A 17,968-nucleotide genomic window follows, 5' to 3' on the forward strand; every position below is an offset into this window, starting at 1 on the left:
TAATATCAACTTTCTCAAGAAGAGAAGAGTATTTGTTATCCATCTCATGAAGCTCTTTGGATACATCAACCTTCACTTCTTTAAGCTTGTGATTGAAATTCTCACGAACCGTTTTAACATCTTGCACAAAAAGAACATGGTGTTCCTTTGCAATCTGTTTCAAATCCTTGAGCTCATCGTTAAAAGTCGAAGATGCAGATTTGACCCGTAGTTCGTTATTTTTATCCATGGAATCAAGCTTTTCGAAAAGACGAGATTCAAAATCACTTATCAACTTATCCATTTTCTTGAATAACCGAACCTCTTGAGCTTTAAGCATCACATCAATTTCAATACTTGAAATATAATTCTTACCCCCTGCATCTACTCAAGATTGAAGTATGGAATTGAGCTTTTTGTTTAGAATCTTCAACTGCTTCCCGGACATCAGCATATGATCTAGGATATCTTCTTCTTCTGGATCAAATTCCAAATCAACAAATAATCCTCCAAACCCCGCATCATCAGTATCATCATCATTAAGAGGTTTAGGTGGGTCAGTGGATTGGGATGAAAAAGAGAGAAATAATGGGATGATTGATGACCATATCAAAAGTAGGAGAATGAGTGGTTGCGGAAATAGTGGTTATAATTGGTGGTAACGAAGTATTGGTTTGAGTAGTGAAAGGTTCAAGAATACCTTGAGAAGCAACTAAATGTTCATTGTTCGAAACTCCTTCACCAATATTCACGTTCACATGTGTATTAGATACGTGTGTGGAAATGCCTAAGGTTTGAACCTCCTCATAAAATGATTCAGTTAACGAAACCTTGGGTGGTATGACCGAAGTCTGCATAGGAGTTGATACGTGTGTTGATTCACCAAAAATAGTAGATGTGTCTACTATCGAAGTTTCCACAAAGCTACTTAAAATTCCTGTCATTTCAAAAGTTGACTTGACTTGGCAGGTGATTTCTGTTGAGGTGAAAGATTACATATTGGAGAATCAAGAACAATTTCTTCTTTATCATCTTCCTAAATGATCAACTTCCGCTTCTTTGGCTTCTTAGTCTTGTTGGAAATATGCTTTGTAACATCTTCAGCCCTGCGCTTCTTCGATGATGGTGACACTGGCATAGGAACTTCACGAACAACAACGCCTTTCCGAGTAACATGGGGCTTACGAACCATTGAAGGTAAGAAACTAGATGACCTATCAGGAGATTTTTTGGATCTATGAGACATCCTTTTGAGACACTGTAACACACCAGACTTTGTGGGAATAAGCTTCTTGATAGAATCAGGTTGTGCAGTCTCTTAATATTTTGCAGATTCCTTCGAGACTTTCACTATCTCTGTAGGTTGTTTCTTTGGTGACTGAGAAACAGTTTTTTCTTTATCATTTTTCTCTGAAGTTGAAACATCAACAGTCATGGACTTCTGAGATTTCTTCGAAGAGCCCTCATCATGTTTTGTCAACAAAATACCAATGCCATCATTTGTGTTGATTGTAAGTGAATAAGCCTCCAACATAGGATTTGGAGGATCAACCTTCTTGAGCATCCCATCAGGAATCCTAGCAACTGTTGGAAAAATATTCATATTGTAACACCCGTCAAAATAGGTCAACAACAATCACATGTGATTATGCCAATCAGGTAATGTGATGTTGTTAAACTAGTAAAGTGACAAACTTACTATGTAATTCATGATAAATTGTAATACAAGTAAGAACTTTTATGATACAACTCAAAGTATATGTCCATACGATTCCAAAAATATAGTGAACGTCTAAATTGTTAGATTAGTGTCTAAGTCCATAACTATATTTGGTATCTACTTGACCCGACTCGGCATGGTCCATTTGGGTTGCATGGCATCGGAACATTTGGATAGACCGTTTGTGAGGAGAGGACATTTGTAACATATTAATATATTATAAGTTCTAATATATTAATATGAAATCATGTTATTTAATTAGTATTGATCAAGAATAAATTTGGAGTTAAATTTAGTGATCAAAAAGAGACTAATTAAATATATGGGGATTGATTGTGTAAATCATTCATTCTTATATATGTGGACTTATGATCCATGATTCCTTATGTTGGGTTTAACCCATGTGGTGACCTATGGATACTCCATGGAGGTTAAAACCCATGGAGCATAAGGAATGGGTAAAGTCATGGGTTACATGGTGTAACCCTAATGTGCACACTATATAAGGACCCCTTTGGCTCAAGAAATTGGGCCTAGTGATACATATATAAGGGCTAGCCGATTTGAGCATGAAGTGTCTTCTTCTCATGGTTATTCCAAGTGTTGATGATGTTGTGTGAACCATTTGAGATTTCACACTTGGGGCACTAGGCTCTCAAGCTTCATGGACTCATGCTACATCAACAAGGTATGTATTCTATCTATTTCTATTACCCAAGTATTAAAATTTAATGATAGTTAAGGTAATACCTTGGAATATTCATATTTGCATGTATAATAGAGAAAACATAGATTCGAGGTATTTAGGGTTGCATGTACACCATAGGAGTGTTAGAATGCTCAAAACCCAACAGTGGTATTAGAGCCTAGGCTTGTTTTCAATTATACTTGATGCAAAGTGCTAAAAAATGCTGAAAAAATTGATTTTCAGGCTGTCTGGGCACTGGACTCGCCGATTCCACTAATGGACTCGCGGATTCCATGAAGAAACTTATACTACTCATCGATTAGGTTCATACACTCGACGAGTAGGACCCCCAGATAGCATATTTTTGACTTTTAAGGCTGGAATTGGACTAGAATCATTACTCTTAGTTGTTTTTCAACTTATAAACCTGTTTTTGATGTGGTAATGTTCATGATCAATTTCAAAGATAATTGTCAATAGATTCATGTTTCGTATTATTTTAATGGTTAGGCTAATTACATGAAAAAAAAAGTTTGATTGAATTATCTTGTTCTTATGACTTGCTTAGATTAATAGGAAAGTTATGTGAAATTGTTGTTTTCAATACAAATTAATCTAATAGTTGATTCTAAAATGTGTTTTTGTAACTTGTCCTCAAGTTATATGAAAAGTCACATTTAAGATTCATAAAACTCATAACTATTTCCATAGGTTATGAATAAACAAAAGTCACATTCTTTTAATAGTTTAAAGTCTTCCATAACTTGTCCTCAAGTTATGGAACTTGAAGAGTTTTTGGATTAAAACTACTTTAAACACATAAGTTATGGAATTGAATAGTTTTGAATAGTTTCAAAACTTGGCCTCAAGTTTTGCAATTTGAAAAGTTTTCCGTTATGAATACTTTAATTCCAAGTTAAGCCCTTAGATTTTTAAAAGTTAAAATTCAACCCTTATACTTTATAGTATTATAAGTTTATATATATATATATATATATATATATATATATATATATATATATATATATATATATATATATATATATATATATATATATATATATATATATATAAGAGCAAGTCAGTCTTACCGTTAGTAGGCCTCATTCACGAAACCGGTCTATAAGGTTACTGCCTATAAAATGGCAGTTTAATGGGTGTCCACTCTCACCCACCACTTCCTTGACTGGTGGAGGGTGGTTAGCCGAACGGGTAGGACAAGGACTAGAATTCTCCCTACATTAAAAGTATTAATGATAAATATAAAGTAACTAAAATGTTTTTATAATTCCCAATCTTAGTTACTTTAGGAAATTGTGAATAAGGTGCTAATCCATGAAATTACACTTTGCACTTTGCTTAAGTCGGTTAGTGGAGCGCGTGTGGTTAGCCGACACACTAACTGGATTTAACAAGGTATGTAAAGGTTAACTTAATGTTTATCACGGTATCGGTGGAGCACGTGTGGTTAACCGGCACATCAATTAAGGAGTAAATATTAAGGGTACCAAGTAATTTGCATGGTTACTTCACACGACATGAACAAGGTTTTCTCACCACGTAAGGATGCTGAAGGACACTATTCTAGGCTAGAAAACATGCGTTAAGGCTATGGGATGACTCTTGCCATAGCTCACGATGTGAGCCTATCATTCTCAAGTCGTGAGGGCCAAAAAAACGTGCTATAAATAGCAAGTTCGACCTCAGCCATTCTTGCATCTGAACTCTTTCCTTCTCGCTCATTTGCTGAAACCCTCTTGCATCCCGAGCCCGACGACCACGAACCGCTGACCGTTTTCAGTTAGATTTTGTCAAAGCATAATATTAAAGTGAGTTTTACAGCCCCACTTTTTAATGTTTTCGGGGGAAAATGCAAGTATTATATAAGCTAATATTGTGTCTATATGATAGTATATCTGTATCAAGATAGATAGTTATATTAACCGGGATATAGTTGTTTTGTATCTGATATTTTGAAAATATACAACTATCGTAAAGTTGTTAGCATGCTATTATTATAGAAGTATACTAATGTAGATCTTGAGTTATACTTAGGATTCTATATATATGTTGTGTGCGATATAGTTCCAGAGTTATACTCGGAAGTTCTATATGTTAATGGATAAGTATGTTGTTATTGTTGGTTTTATGTCAAGATAAAACCAGGTATGTTATATGTTGTTGTTATTGGTTTTATGTCAAGATAAAACTTCGTATGTTATATGTTGTTATTATTGGTTTTATGTAAAGATAAAATCTGGTTTTACTTCAAGTTATAGCTGTTATACTGCCTAAATGTTATGAAGTTAGGAGTAATGTTTAAAAGCATAGTCTAGTAACCTAGGGTTTTAGATATGAATATGCTTTGTTGTTAGAGTTATAGGAAGCCGAAAAAGTCTACATGAGCTACCTCATTCATCAACTAAGATTGGGAATCTTAGTGGAAATCCTCTGACCAGTAACTGTTAATCCCGTGTGAGCGAGGAAGTTGTGTATGGATCTATGTGGGTTAACGCCCCATCTCTGGTTGTTGGCTACAACCCAATCAGTTTTACTGTGGACTATAGATCTATGCAGGTTGACGATCCCACCCATGGTTGCTAGCTACAACCTAACGGTCTACAGGTGACGAACTGTCCTATTGATTGTTATATGTAACGCCCGTAGATCCGGGCTAGTCAATTTAGAGATGATAAGCGTCAAAAATGACTTGTTGATGGAAGATTATTTAGAAGGCATAATCTTAACTAAGTTTTAGTATATGTTACAAGGATTCCGTACATATAAAGAACGCCGAAATCTGAGTTATAACGAAGAAGTTATGACCTGTCGAAGTTTCGCAATAGAACCGGCACGGCACAACACGACGTAAATAGTGAATTTACGATAGAGCAATATTTGAACTTAGTGATCTAAACAAAACTCTTAGAATACGTTAAACCGAGAGCGTGCATATAAAGAATGCCCAAATCTGACTCCGTATGAGGAAGTTATGATTTTTCGAAGTTTCGGCTTAACAGTGTACAGCCCGAAGTTCGAATATGAGATCGAGCGATATTTAGCCGAAACAATCTAAAGGAGAATTGAATATCTCGTCGATAGTAGTCCAACGGTCAAAAGACAGACGAAAATGGATGCCAGACAAAGGAGTTATGATTTTCTAACGGAGTTTTCCTGTCGCGACCTACTAAAAATAATATAATAAAAATAAATTCAAAATTATCCGATGAAGTCTAAATGAACGTTGTAGATCTTTTTATTACCTACGCGTCGACATATAGAATGTCGAAAACGGAGTTCGTATGCAAAAGTTATGAATTTCTGAAGTTCGGGGCGCAAAACCTCAAAACTGTCAGAGACCACGATGTGAAAACCGTGTTCACGACGTTGACTAGCTTCTAACGCCTTCTGGAGCCTGACAGAGCAAGTGGACAATAACGCATGCAATGACGTTTATGCCCACAACGTGGGAGCACTGTTCACGACGTTAAAATCGAGAAAACGGCCCTATAAATAGATTTGAAGGGGCAGTCGTTTGTGGTTGCCAAATCTCTTCTCTGTCACCCGTATTACATCGATTTACGTGCAAAGAAATACCCCCGAAGCCCCGGTATCATCCCGAGATTGGAAGCAAGTCCTGAAGCCCGAAGATCCCGAAAAGAAAAGAGTTTCTGATTCGAAGCTCTGCCCGTGAGAAGTCCGGTGTGTGAAGATATCTCGGTTTCACCAAAGTGTTACTACTTGGAGAGGTGTAGTGTTGCCCAATAATCGCCTTATCAAGTGAGTGTATTGTCCCTTTCATAAACACGATTTTAATACAAGTATCGGTTGAATGTATTACATCTATGTTATGTGTGAGTGTATAGTTACTTTCTTCTAACACATAAGTATTAAGTATTTGCTACGAAATACGTGTTATGTGTTTATATATTCTTGTTTATTTGAGATAAGCATGGAATGGATGTTTTATATAGGTTTTAAATGAGTTAAACTGTATATGTATGTTATATTTACAAATATGTTGGGTAGAACATGGGTAGACGAATTAGTTGGTGTGTGATGACGGATGAGTTTGAGGATGAGACAAAAGACGAACCTTGATAGCTATGGATTTAGTACTGTATAGATGAACCTTAGTAGCTATGGATTTAGTACCGTATAGACGAACGTTGGTAGCTATGGATTTAGTGTTGTTAGATAGACGATGGTAGCTATGGATTTAGTAATGTTAGATAAACGTTGGTAGCTATGGACTTAGTACCTACACTGGTAGCTATGGATTTAGTACCCGATGAATGAACCATAGCAGCTATGGAATTAGTGATTTACGAAAGAACATTGGCAGCTATTGTCTTAGTGCCTAATAAAGAATCATGGCAGCTATTGTCTTAGTGCCAAATAAAGAATATTGGCAGCTATTGGCTTAGTGCCTAATAAAGAATCCTGACAGCTATTGTCTTAGTGCTTAATACAGAGTGAACGAATAGATGATTCTTAGGGTAGACCCTTAAGAGTAAGGAAGATAATGGGGATGGGTAATTGGAATGACCGTTTGATGATTGAATATATATATATATATATATATATATATATATATATATATATATATATATATATGTATATATATAATATTGTGGGTTGAAAACCCTATATGCTCACCAGGCTCCCAAGTCTGACCCACTCAGTTTTCTTTGTATTACAGGTTGTGGCACAAGATCATAAGTTGGCTGACGTAACGAGAGATATGGATTATAGGCCCGTAGTTATATATAATTAACTGTGTAAGGTCTATGTTGTTCTGTTTATGCTTTTGGTCTGTATTGAACATGACATCCCGAGATTTTGTTATATAATGAAAATACATTTCTTTAAAGAAATGATTTGATTAATTCTTATCATATTTTGTTTTAGGCACAAATTCCGCAACTGTTTTCTGTAAAAGATTACTCTGATTTTAAAAACAAAGCATAAACAAGTCGGTCTTTTCTGGCCGTGAAATTGGGGATGTCACATTATAGACCCGGCGTCGATGAAGCATACAGGGGAAGTATTTACCTTGGTGGAATCCTTTATGGCTCCAATGGCGATTTTATTGTGGCACCAATGGAGGAACCATTGGTGGGATATCTTTTAATCAAAGGTTTTTATGTCTAGCAGCAGTTACGGACTCATGGTAGCACAACTTTAGAAGCATTATACTTTGTCGATATACAAGTATGAATGTTAAGTATAAGTTTCCCAAAGACTTATACTCTAAGTACAAGGAACCTGTAGGTATACTACTTGCTCATTAAGTAGACAATTATACCTAGCACGCTTACTCGTATAGAATTAAAATAGATTTATACGTAACGATTTTACTCGTATAGAATTGAAATAGATTTATACGTAGCGGTTTTACTCGTATAGAATTGAAATAAGATTTATATGTAGCAACTTAGTTTGTATAGAATTACAAACATTTATATTTATAATATATAAAAGTTATAGGTATATACTTATTTGGTAAGTAAACCATTATACCTAGGATATATATATATACATATACATATATATATATATATATATATATATATATATATATATATATATTGTGGGGTTGCAGATTCGTTTAGTATTGTGTCATTGGGCTCGGTTAATAGTCCAATTGTTTTGTACTCCGGTTTGGGCCTGTCCAACCGTGATCCTGTTAGCTTTACTATATAACAATATGCTTGCATGCATATTAGGTTAACGATCAAGAATACAATAGAGAGAATTACGATAGCTTTGATTTTCTTTATCGTTCCTGTAAACCTTCTAACCCTCTACAGTTGATGTTCTTTGTCGAGCTCTTCTGAGGGTTGTTTTATAATCATTCGACACGTTTGATTCATTCTTGAGTTGTTTATTATTTTCTTGTTCTTGCTGTTTAATCTTTATTTTACCTGTTTAAAATCTAATCGATCTTCAAGATTAAGTTTTAATCTTATCATATATATATATATATATATATATATATATATATATATATATATATATATATATACACTAAATGTTTAAGAGTCAAAATGATACTTTCAAAACTAAACTTTTGAACTCAGAAAAAGTATTATTTTTATATGGAGTCAAAACATATGAACTCACCAACTTTATGTTGACGTATTTTAAAATGCATGTGTTTTTAGGAAGTTGATAACTATGATACAAGAAATGACGTACACTGCCCGGTGTTTCCGCCGACGGCCGGGGTGTGACAGATTGGTATCACAGCTATTAACTATATTGACATAGTACTTTCTTAGGAAAGCACGACTATAGTTTAGGGCTTACTCTGTTAGGTTTAGGTATATCCCTTAACCTACAAATAAAAAGTATTATTAAATTATACTACTGAATGACTACTTACGGGAGCGGTGACAGGATAGACATGTCACGTTGGGTTGCTGGATTACCAAACGGCTATATGCTAAAATGAACCTGCCCACCGACTGTCCTGACTGGCTAGTGCCTTATTAGCTAGACCTCAAATAACAAACAATAATTAATAATACCCGTGAATACAACAAACACAAAGATATAGAGTAATGTATGGACTCAGTCCCACGATGAGAACACATGTTTAAACCAAAAATATTGAAAACCCAAACCCTCGATAAGAATTCAACCCTTGATGTTAGGTCAAACTACTTAGTCGAGTTTTATTGTACATGGGTCGAACCACAACTAAAACGTAGACTGATCACCTATGTTTAATTATGGTTAGACCAATGCACAACTAAAATTGGATACGGTGTTTGATAGACTAAAACACCTGAAGATTCTAGAAGATTAAATGTAAGTCTTTGATTAGGATACTATCAACTCGGAGTACGAGAAGACGATGTTTCGAAAACAACATTTAGGACTCGGTATGGTCAATCTAAGTTCCTAGTTAAGCCTTTGGATTGACCAGCACTCCAACAATGTTCAAGGACCTCATGAATAGTGTTTGCAAACCGTACTGGGATAAATTTGTGATAGTAGTTATCGATGATATATTGATATATTCACAAACCAAGAAACAACACGGTCAACACTTGCAAATAATCTTGGAACTACTAAAAAAAGTTGTACGCCAAATGTGAATTTTGGATTAGAGAAGTACAAATTTTTAGAACATGTAGTTAGTAACAAAGGGATTCATGTCGAACCCTCCAAGATTGATGTAATTAAGAATTGGGAAGCACCAACGACGCCAACAGAAGTGCGTCAACTCTTAGGACTTGTTGGCTATTACCGTAGATTCATAGAGAATTTCTACAAAATAGCCAAGCCACTTACAACACTAACCCAGAAAGATATGAAGTCCAACTGGGAAGACAAACAAGAAGTTGCTTTTCAGAAACTAAAGCAAAATGTTGTGTAGTGCACCAATCCTATCCCTCCCAGATGGGACAGAAGATTTAGTCGTATACTGCGACGCATCAAATCAAGGATTGGGATGTGTGTTGATGCAAAGAGGAAAAGTTATTGCTTGCACATCTTGACAACTTAAGGTGCATGAGAATAATTACACTACCCATGACCTTGAATTGGGAGCTGTAGTTTTTGCACTGAGAAATTGGAGACACACAATTGGCCAGAGAACATATATGTGATACCTTATGCGTCGAGCTAGAAATAACCCACGAGAAAACTCAAAAGATCGTGCAAATTAAAGATCGATTAAAGGCAACACGTGATCGTCAGAAGAGTTATGCTAACGTAAGACGTAAGCCTTTAAAATTCCAAGTTAGAGATAAAGTAATGATGAAGGTCTCTCCTTGGAAAACTGTAATTCGATTCGTGAAACGAGGCAAACTAAACCCACGGTATAAAGGACCTTTTGAAATTCTAGCAAGAATTGGTTTTGTCGCATAACAACTCAAGTTACCTCAAGAAATAAGCCGTATACACTATATTTTCGCCAACTATTTAACAAAACCCCATCCATAAGATAAATTTTGGGACAAAATTGGTCTAACGAGGGAGAATGTAACACCCGTAAAAATAGGTCAACAACAATCACATGTGATTATGCCAATCATGTAATGTGATTTTGGGACCACCGAATCCTAAAATCATCGTCCATACATGTCTATTACCTACAAAACAGATGGGAATATATATATATATATATATATATATATATATATATATATATATATATATATATATATATATATATATATATATATATATATATATATATATATATATATATATATATATGCACGTACTAAAAAAACACCAACACATGTTAGGAATCCAACTACATACACGTACTAAAAAAACACCAGCACATGTTAAGAATCCAACTACGCAATTCTATTTTGTTAATATAAATAAAGAAAACACAATTCATTAGAGCACAAAGTCGCTTAAATGACAAAAACATTTGTTAGGCCATATTTGGTCACTTAATTTTTGGCTTTGTGTTCATTTGCTTATTTAACTCGTTTTATGTTTTAAAATGTTGATTAACTTTTAAATTCTTGCTAAAATGGTCACTATGATCAGTAATATTACGTTATCATCTTTTTTTTTTTTTGGCTATTTAAGGTGATCAATTTTTTTGGCTCTTTTAGGTAATTAATTATGCTATTTTAGTTTCATATTTTTTTTTCCACAATTCATTTTTATAAATTTATTTTTTACTTTCGGTTTTACATGTTATATTTCATAATTCGCTTTTTATATCTTCAATTTTATTGCAGTTTTGTATTTATTTTCACAATATATTTTTACAACCTAAGGTTTTTTTTTTTTATTTTACTTTCATGTTTTTTTTCAAAATTCATTTTTACAACTTCTTTTTTTTTCATTTTTTATATTTTTTCATAATATGTTTTTAGAGCTTCGTTTATTTATTTTGCCAATTAAGTGTCAATACCAAACTATATAATTATTATCCCAAATGAGAATCCTAAAATTGTTTGTTTCTTATGCATCGAGTAACTTTGCATAATTAACAACCTTTTTGTATGAAATTTTACACAACAGTAACAACAACTCAGAGATATTTCTCAAGCAAAAAAATCATCTTGTAATTGTAGTTGGTTTTTCTCTAACATTAAATTATCTGTTTTCTTTGATTATTGGCATTATAAACCCAAAATATGATTCTCTTGTTAGGATCGTGACTAGCCCAAATATGCTCAACATAGAAAAACAATGAACTTTCATTTTCTAAAACCAATTGGTGATAGAATGGATTACTAATTTGTCTTATATGATAGCATATAGTTTCTTCTTTTACCAAATATGGGTTTGGGCTTGCATCCCAACTAGGGATGAGCAACGGGCAAAACCCGGACCAGACCGGCCCGAAGACCGAAAACCCGAAGACCGAAAATCGTGAATTTTCTTACCCGAAAACCGGACCGTTTTTGGATGTACGGGTTCGGGTTTGGTCCGGTCCGGTCTCGGGTACTAAACCGGGTTTCGGGTTTTGGACCGAACTAGGCTTTGAAAATGGTACAATGCGGGACTTTACTTAGATCACGTGCAAATGAGGTGTCTACAAAAAAATACAAACCTTATTAACATTTGGAACAAATTAAAATTACACTATTTAGCACAAAAACCACACTTTTTATAAAAAAATGCATGTTTTAACAAAAAAGAAACAACATTGTTAATAAAAAAAAAAACTGCATTTTAACAGCTTTTTTGTGTAAAAAACAACAAAAAACAACATTATTTATAAAAAACTACATGTTTTTATAAAAAATTTGTATGTTTTTATAAAAAAAAAAAATTGCATGTTTGAACAAAAAATAGCATGCTAGATACATTTTTTCTTGTAAAGTGATAGAAACAAACGTTGATCAAGATCTATAAATAATGTTACAATAAAAACATCAAGTTTTATACATAATGTTATATATAACATTAACTAATAATTCAATATCCTTATCTATATATTTTAAGGAGAAATTTTTTTTCGGTCCGGTCCGGGTTAAATCCCGTATTCCGGGTACGGTCCGGTCCAAACCCGAAACCCGATTAGCGGTAAAAACAAAACCCGAAAACCGGCCCATTAATATGTATATCCGGTCCGGTCCGGGTCCGGTCCCGGTTTTTTTCCGGTCCGGTCCGGTCCAACGGGTTATATTCTCATCCCTAATCCCAACAATCTTCCCCTCAAACCTAAGTTCCGCCCTTGGTCTCCCTTTCAACGACCGTTCATCAACTCCAATCTTTTTTCATATCGTCGATACTCTTGGGACACGCTCACCTGACATGGTGCCATTAGGAAGATTTTTGACACAAGGCTTCAGGATCAACTTCGTTGGACTTGAAATTACTGGGGATGGCAACACCCACATCATCCGAGCTACGACCATAGCTCTGATACCACTTGCTTAGATAGCGAATAGCCTGACCATGCTCAACATATAAGAACAATGAGGTTCAATTTTCTAAAACCATTTGTTAATAGAATGGATTACCTATTTACCTTATATGTTAGCATATAATTTCTCTTTTTACTAACGTGATATTGGGTTTACATCCAAACATCTCTTCAATTAATTAGTATTCAACTTGATAATAAGAATAATGGATATTTTAACTTATCCAATTATAATTTTTTTTAATGTGAGAAACATATATAGTGAGATTGGGTTTACATCCCAACATTTCTTCACTCAATTAGTATCCAACTTCATAACAAGAATTATGGATATTTTAAGTTATCCAATTATAATTTCTTTTATGTGAGAAACATATATAGGGTATTGTTATTAGTATAATAGGCAAACCATTAGAACTCATATGAAAAAGTTTCTAATTATGCAACGTTACCGAATGCATGTCAAATTCATAATTCTAGGATTTCCACTTGGGTTAATAATTTTATGGTGTTAGTTAATTTACATCTAATTGACGAAACAAATATACGAAGTTCTACAAGTTGAAAAACATATAAAAAATGAAGCTATAAAATATATTTTGAAAACAGCATGAAAACGAAATGAAAAAGTTAAGTTGTAAAAATAAATTGTGAAAAAAGAACATGAAAAAGATACTAAAAGTGAAGTTATAATGACAAACTGTGAAAAAAACAGAACCCAAAGTAAAAAAAATAAAGTTATAAAAACGAATCGGGAAAAACATTTAAAAACAAAACGAAAATGACGTCATAAAAGCGAATTTTATATATATATATATATATATATATATATATATATATATATATATATATATATATATATATATATATATATATATATATATATATATATATATATATATAGTGTGTGTGTGTGATGGTTTACTTGAGATTCTAAACAAAATAGTAATCTTGAGATTAAACCCCAGTCACATATTTTTGATTTGTCGCTCTAACGCTCCGCAACAACGAGTTATGCCTAATCATAAATGATTATAGGGCAGAAATGTATAATCATATATGATTATACATATATATTTGTTCAAAGATTGAGTAATCATATATGATTATGGTGGTCGGTGGCTGACAAGGTGGTGACCATAGTGCGGTGGTATAGGTGACAGATGTGGTAGTGGTGGGGTCGGTTTGTGGAAGAGGTGGTGATAATGGGGGCGAGAAGATGTGGTGGTAGTGGTGGTGACAATGACTGCTGTGGTGTTGGGAAAGTGGCGGGGGAAAAGATCGGGTGATGCTGAATAATTATTTAGAATTATAACTCTCTCATCGCATCGGTATGCAAGACCACTAGAACAACAAATAAAAATTTGTGGCTGAGGTTGAATATCTAGATCTTTATTTTTTTTTCGGAATCTCAAAAGAACCTACTTATATATATATATATATATATATATATATATATATATATATATATATATATATATATATATATATATATATATATATATATATATATATATATATATATATATATATATATATATATATATATATATATGAAGTACAAATAAATATTGAAAAAAATGAGTGCAAGAATTATACGTACTTTTCTTTTCACATAATTGTTTAATTTTAAAATTAGTATTACATCTAATTATTTTGTATTAATTTTATAGTTTGAATGATTTAATTGTGGGAAATTTGGAGTAAAGTCCTTAAAGCTTTATTTTTCTTTTCACATAATTGTTTAATTTTAAAATTAGTATTATAGCAAATTTATTTTGTATTAATTTTATAGTTTATATGATTTAATTATGGGAATCTGGAGTAAAGTCCCTAAAGTTTGGCTTTATTGACGTAAAAGCCATACCATTTTTTTTTATTTTTTTTATTTTTATTTTTTTGTAATTTAACCCAAAAAACCAGTAAATACTTGAAAAAAGACCTTGTTCCAAGATGAAAATGTGAATCACTTTTCTGAAAATAAACATGATTTTTTCTTTAATAAGATTAAAGTTTAAGGATTATTTTGAAAATCTTTTCTTTTTATATATATACTAAATTAATTTAAAGAAAACTCATATTTGTTTATTAAAAAACTCAAAATAAAATATCATCTATATCTTTTTCACTAAAAAATCTTATTTTTATTTATTAAAAACCACAATAACGATAATATGTATGATTTTTTAGAAAATTTTTATTTGTTACACACACAAAAATGTGTTTTAAGGGGTAATCGCAAAAATAGTAGAATATGATTTGACATTTGACAAATTGAACACCTTTTTACCTTTTTAACCCATAGAAATTAACATTAGTTGTGAATTGTAAAATTGCTTTATGAATGGTCCCTACATTTAAATTTATAAAAAGTTGAATTAAAATAATTTTGTTTTCGGAAAAGAATATATTTCGAAAATACATTGTCAAATGGTGGACCATATTTTATGAAAAAATGATGTCATACAATTAAATTTATCTTTTTTAGTTAGTCATTTTGTTAAAAGTTACAAAAAAAAAAAAGGTATATAAAAAGCCACTCATTTTGGTGATTTTTGTAATTATCATATTTTTTTAATGGCTATAATAAGGATTTCTCCTTTTGAACTCTTTATGCTAACAAGTTTCAAAACATTTCTAAATGATATACATTCTTGCTTCTCTTTGACTAATATCATCTATTTCACTAATTCAATGGTTTTTTATTAATAAAGATTAAGGACGGGGTATTTTGGGAAAAAAAATTCGAGAATTCAAGTAACAAGAACTATGTATTAGGTGTGTGCGCATTGCATGTTTGATGAATCAATGGCTTCTTTATTAATAACGTTTAAGTACAGGGATATTTTGGGATTTTTTTTCTAAGAATTCAAGTTAGAAGAACTTTATATTAGGTGTATGTCCATTGTAATCTATTTTGAATTAATAAATAAATAAAAATAACATCAGAAATGAAATGTTCAAAAGTCTCAATTGCGATACATAAAGTAATAGATATTGTAACTAGGTTTTCAGAAACTTAAAGAACACAAAAATCCGAGTTTTAACGAAGAAATTATGACCAATCGAAAATCCCCAACAAAACCGGTAAAACACTATTAAGCGTAAAACGCGAAATTTCAATAAAATACTTTTTTAGCCTTAATTATCTAAATGAATGTCGTGGATATCATTAAACCGTGAACATACATAAAAAGAACGTCCAAATCTGACTTCGTATGAGCAAGTTAGGATTTTTCTAAGTTTCAGAGTAGCGGTAGACAGCTAAAAACTCGAAATAGAGATCAAACGATATTTAGCAGACACAACCTAAACGAGAGTTGAAGATCTCAACAATAGTAGTACAACGGTAAAAAGACAGACGAAAATGGACATCGGATGAAGAAATTATGAATTTTTAATGTTCTTTTCCTATCCTGTCCTATTAAAAATATATAATTAAAAATAAAGTCAAAATTTGCCAATAAATTCTAAAAAAAGTTGTAGACTATATTCTCACCTACGTGTGGATATAAAGAACGTAAAAAACGGAGCTCGTATGCGAAAGTTACGCATTTTAGAAGATTGAGGCTCAAACCAAGGGGGGGGGGGGGGGGGGGGCGTATGAGGGTACACTCAGAGTACGCCATACGGGGCCTCGGATCGGCCACGTCTCCCCTACGCCCTCTACCCCCCGTCCCATCTGAAGTCCGGCAGACAAGGAAGGCGTCATGCATGACGTACACCTCACGTACGAGGGTACGCCCAGCGTTCGAGCTGCGGACACGTTACGCCCCGCGTAACTTCGAAGTACGCCCAATGTACGAAGCTGCCTCCACCCCTATAAATAAGGATGCTAGGGTGCCGGCTCAAATTGCTAATTCACACCATTTCTCTCCCAATTTTTCACTTCCGAGCCCCTCGAGACTACCCCGATGCCCCGGTTACGTGTCCAAGTCCCAACGAAGGTCCGAAGCTCTGAAATACCCGAGAAACTCACTTCCTTCCGGTCGAAGTGTTGCCCGAGAAAAGTCTCGTTTTCTACAAATCATCAATCTTTCAAGGTGAGTTCATACCCCTATATTTTCACATCTTTTCTATGTTTTAAGGGGGGGGGGGGGGGGAATACAATTTGAAACGCAAGAAAAACTTATGTTAAAATGCAAATCGTTACATACAGTTTCAAATACTTTATCTACATTTGGTGTATAAATGTTAAACACAAAGAATAATATTATTACAAATGTTATGCTTTACATGCAAAGTTAGTAACACACTAAGGTTTATCATGCAAATGAAATACATTTTTGGAAAACTATAATAGGTATAATTTATGAGATATTCATGATACTTTACACTCTATAAACACTATAGAAAGGAAATACTTACATTTATAAGAACAATGGACTTTTCATATGTAACTCTATTTGATACAAACTTTGTGAGACATTTGACTTCACGTACTTTCACGTACGCATTTTAAGTCATGTATTATATACCATAATCTCTTGTAGGAAGAGCGTGATACTTGTGTATAGATCTATACGGGATTGACAATCCCGCACCTAAACTGTTAGCTATAGTTGGACTGGCAGGTCTGGGGTGACAAATGTCATATCATTCCAACGCCTGAAGAACATTGTAACAGGCAGTCTGGTCAATAGTACGGTTATAAAACTCACATGAAGTATTAAAACATTTGATTTACGAGGCTATCAAACGCCTTAGTGATTATATATACATATATAAATCTACTTACACTATTTTAGGTATGGAAACTACTTACGCATTTCATTTTCGAATAATTTAAAACAACTATTCATTTATGGAAAATATTGGATTTTCTAGATACAAACACAATTACTTTATACAAAAAGACATACAATTCTTATACAAAAATGCTTATGAACACACCAACTTAATTATTGACACTTTTTCAAAACTATTTGTATTTCTCAAGGACTCAGTAATACAGGTAGCAACTGCTTTTGGGAAGGGACGCTAAGGCATCAAATTTCAAACTTATTATATCATCATAATGTAATTTCTTTTGAAACATGTAATACAATCAACAATGTAACTTTTTAAATTATATTTATGATGGTTGTGTTTGCTTTCTTTACTATTTATTCAACTGTTATGATACTACATGAAGTCATCCGCCCTCGAACAATTCCGCCGTTCAAACTTCCCTTCTCCAGATTCTGGAACTCATTGTTGATTTCCAGAAGATCCTGCTTAGAGC

The sequence above is a fragment of the Lactuca sativa genome, chromosome 1 (assembly GCF_002870075.4).
Source record: "Lactuca sativa cultivar Salinas chromosome 1, Lsat_Salinas_v11, whole genome shotgun sequence".
Lineage (NCBI taxonomy): Eukaryota > Viridiplantae > Streptophyta > Magnoliopsida > Asterales > Asteraceae > Lactuca > Lactuca sativa.